Source organism: Parasteatoda tepidariorum, chromosome 10 (assembly GCF_043381705.1).
Source record: "Parasteatoda tepidariorum isolate YZ-2023 chromosome 10, CAS_Ptep_4.0, whole genome shotgun sequence".
Taxonomy (NCBI): Eukaryota; Metazoa; Arthropoda; class Arachnida; order Araneae; family Theridiidae; genus Parasteatoda; species Parasteatoda tepidariorum.
Genome location: NC_092213.1, coordinates 78,105,898 through 78,110,083, shown reverse-complemented (window position 1 = coordinate 78,110,083; position 4,186 = coordinate 78,105,898).

Genomic DNA, 4,186 nt, shown 5'->3' with positions numbered 1-4,186 from the left:
ATTGTCACTTTAGATATTTAAAGAATAAAGTTCATAATAACACATATACAAAAATTATGTCACTTTAGAAGATGTATCATGTTAAAAAAATGGGTTATGAACATTTTGTATATAATAATTTTTAAAAATAAAACTCTCAAGTTTATCAATACTCGCAATAAATGTATATAAATTTATTGAGAGATATGCTCATGCAATTTTGAAGTCAAATCGATCGGAAAATTAAGGCGATTCTTAATATCGCCAGCGTCGCCGGTTTTCCGGAGATCCACGTACTGGACAGAACGGTACTCAGCTATCTCAATAAAGAGACCTTTCCCCACATTAATGCAGAAATTTGGAACTCGGGAAGACTCCTCTGGATATTCCAAATCGAGATTCAGGTCAAAACGCGGAATCTTCCCACGAAGAAGAGCTGGAATGCTGTATCTTTTGGGGGCTTTGAGAGGGGTGGTAAAGTCTTGCGAATCTTCAAACAAAGCGTTGTTTCATGATGGGATGTTGTTTCATCTTGTTGGGCCGTCGTTTCCTGTTGTTGCTCATCTTCGGATTCTGAAGTCTCATCTTTGTTCTTTTTTGTGGTGGTGGGGGGTTTCTTCTTCCTTTTAGCTTGATATTGCTGGGGGGATGACCTTGAATGAGAAGGGTCAGTTGGTCGATCAGTCCGTCTTTTCTTTTTCGCTGTTGACTTGGGCATTGGAGGTATGGCGGACATTTTTCTTATTTTTTTTTCTATATCTCTGATATATAAAAAGATAAGTTATTTTTTTCCTATAAATATAATTTATATCTCTTATTTAAATTCGATGAAAACCAGTGCCAGATTAAGAACCTCAGAATCCCTAAACACTTAAATTTTTTGGTTGTCCCTTAAATGTAATTAAGAAGATCAATATAAATTTTAAATAATATTTTTTAATACCTCAAAATTGAGCAATTCAGAGTGTCTTGCGTTTAATGAGAAACCCCTAACCTTGCAGCAAGTTTTTCCTGATCGAGTGGTATAAGCATAGTTCTTTGCTCCACCTAAAATAAATAAAAAACTGAGTTTCCATTTTTAAGCATAGTGAAAAAGAACTATCATTTGAACATATTATACTTACCAGAAACGAACGNTATGGGTTAAGACGCAATTTATTTTTATAGAGGTCAATCGTCAGGAGCCCTAATCCTCTCTTTGGTGGACTGAAGACTGCTATAGGGATACCGATAGACTCACCCATGCCGCTGTTGAGGCATCAATATCCATCTGTAATTCTTCGTCTCTTCTGAATTTACGACTTTCCTCTTCTTGGGTTGTCGGGTGATCTTCGAGGGTTTGTGGATGGGGATTGTTGTTTCTCTGTCTAAGGAGTAAACAAGATGCCTCATAGATTCAAAATTGAGCAATTCAGAGTTTCTTGCGTTTAATGAGAAACCCCTTACCTTGCAGCAAGTTTTTCCTGATCGAGTGGTATAAGCATAGTTCTTTGCTCCACCTAAAATAAATAAAAAACTGAGTTTCCATTTTTAATCATAGTGAAAAAGAACTATCATTTGAACATATTATACTTACCAGAAACGAACGTTTTGATGACATCTCCGTCTAATTCATCGATAAAATCAACAAGGAAATTGCCAAGAGGAGGATCATTTTCACCGTTGCTTGCATATATTACCGAGTCCGTGTCATGGTATAAAACGGACTCTCTCATTTTGTCCATTTCGGAGTATAGCTTGATTCTTGCCCATGCAGTCGTAAATGTCGCAATGAATACGTTTGTCGCGTTGTCCTGCTCAATAAACTCATGACTGGTTTCCCACTGCACAGCGGCTATCTCAGAGCTGGGAAAATAGATGTCTTTGATCTGTAAATAAAAAGTGATTAAAATACTACAATAAAAAACTTTACGATCTATATTTAAACTGATAGATTATTTTTTTCCTTCTACACAAATTACCTTTTTTGTTAGATCTGCCAACAGCTTTTTTAATTCAGGTAGCGAGTTGACATACGTTATACGTGTTTTAGCCAGGTTCATCCCCCACCTAAGAAGGAAAAAAAGCATATTAAACTTTTAAAATATACATTACCAAGGAAAAACAATTAGTCAGGAAAATTAATTACCTTCCCCAAAAACTGTTAAGAGAAGCTTTTGAAACTTGTCATTGACTAGGGTTCTTTTCTATGTTTTCTGGATCTAATTTTATCCCTTCTTTCTCGAAATACTATTGGAGATATCTTTGTTTGTCGTCTTCTGTCACACATTCTCTCGGCAAACAGCTACTTTCTTGTTTAATCTTGAGAAAAAGATCAATGTATGACCTGAATAGGTCTTTAAATGATTTTTCGAAGTGGTAAACTTCATAAATCTGTAATACGAATTATATAATTAATAAAAAACACTTTTTTTTGGTTACTAACAACGTAAATAAAAAATTATTACCTTGCCTATCCTTTTCTTATTACCAACTTGACTTCTTCTGTCACCCAAGTACCGATTATTGCCCGGTCTTCTTCAGCGTGGGTGCAAGTAGTTTGCGACAAAGTATCTGCACATCGGAGACATTAATTTTTCGTTTGCTCTGTAGGGAAGAACGGGTAAAATAAGTCCTTTGGAAGCAAACACTTTACATTTAACAATCCCAAAATAGTTATCGATGTCTTCGAAGTTTGCAGTAATTATTTGTGGGTGCCCGACAGAATATTGGCAATATTTATTAACCTGTAAAATTAAAGAAAAATAATAATTAAAATTAAGCCATTTAAAAACCGCTACCGTTTTACACAGAAAATGCAAGCCTGTGTACTTACCCAAGGGTATAAGGAAGTGAAATCAACATATTTAGCTTTCCCCTCGTAGAATAGTCGTACAGCGTTTGTACAGCCACCGAAAAAGGATTGATTCCCTGGGGTTTAACCTATCTATCATTTTGTGATTTCTCGCAAAATCACGTAACTCCAGTATTTCTTTTTTCATCTCTTAAAATCGATGCTTCCAAAACTCGTAGTCTAGGGACCTCAATTTTTCTGTAGTTTCACTTGTCTTCTTACTCAATGTGGCCTTGGTCACTTTTTTTAATGGATGCATGGTATCCTCATCGAAACAATCCGGACAGCCATGGAAAAAGCATCCCTATTTATTAAAAATCAATGTAGATTCAATTTAAAAGTAATAACAAAGATTGGATAATTAGGACATCAATAAATACCTACATAAAATTGGTATACATTTTTCGTTTTTCTGCAGTGCCTATTAACAGACACTCTTCCTACTCGTACCTCTTCACTTCCATTGCACTCATGTTCAATTTCGATGTTTTGCTCTCGAGCAAGAAAATCCAACCATCTGATTGCGTCGGGACTATAGTTGGTTCTATTAACATATCCATTTACTGGTACCATCGCTATCGTATTTGGCTGAATATGCTTACTCCTGTGCACTGCCATGCAGAATGAAACAATTGTTATATAACTGTAACATACAATATAAAAAAATTAGATAAAATTAAAATCTGTAATAATAATAATAATTGTTTGCTTCACATCAGTAGTATGATATGGTCAGGAAGTAACTCACTTGTGTCACGTCTGACTCACTTTTCCCATGTTAAATCTCATAGAGAAAAGAGGAACGGCCAAAAGTTTTAGTGGCAACGCTTTTTCGATCGATATTCTGCTCTATCACGGTGTCTGAGTATCGATCGGATTTCTCTAAGGGAAATATTTTCTAACTCACTCGGATAATGTTAAACGTTTTTCGCGATTGTTTGCGCTCGTTATGATATTGGGTTGGATTTGAAATAAATAAAAATATGGACGTGTTTTAGAAACTATTTCAAGTAAGTGAAATAAAAGGAAATTTTTAAAATATCCGAAATAAGTGAAGGAAATAAAAAGTTGATATGATTACCAGATGAAATAGATAAAAACTTACTGTTTATGGTGATTATGATTGAAGGTTTGTGTCTCCGTCAGTAGTCGCCCATAGTTGTATAGTGTAGTACATGAATGTTCATTTAGGTCTTTAATGAATGAATTGAACAATTGAGTTTCCAGGAAATAATGTACAAATCGTTGAATGTAAATTTAGATTTTATTAAGCATAATTTGAGATTTAGACAATGGCCATTTCTTCATCCAAAAAATAAGAAATCCCTTAAAGGGATGAAATCAGAATACTCTCGATTGAGAGATCATACAGCC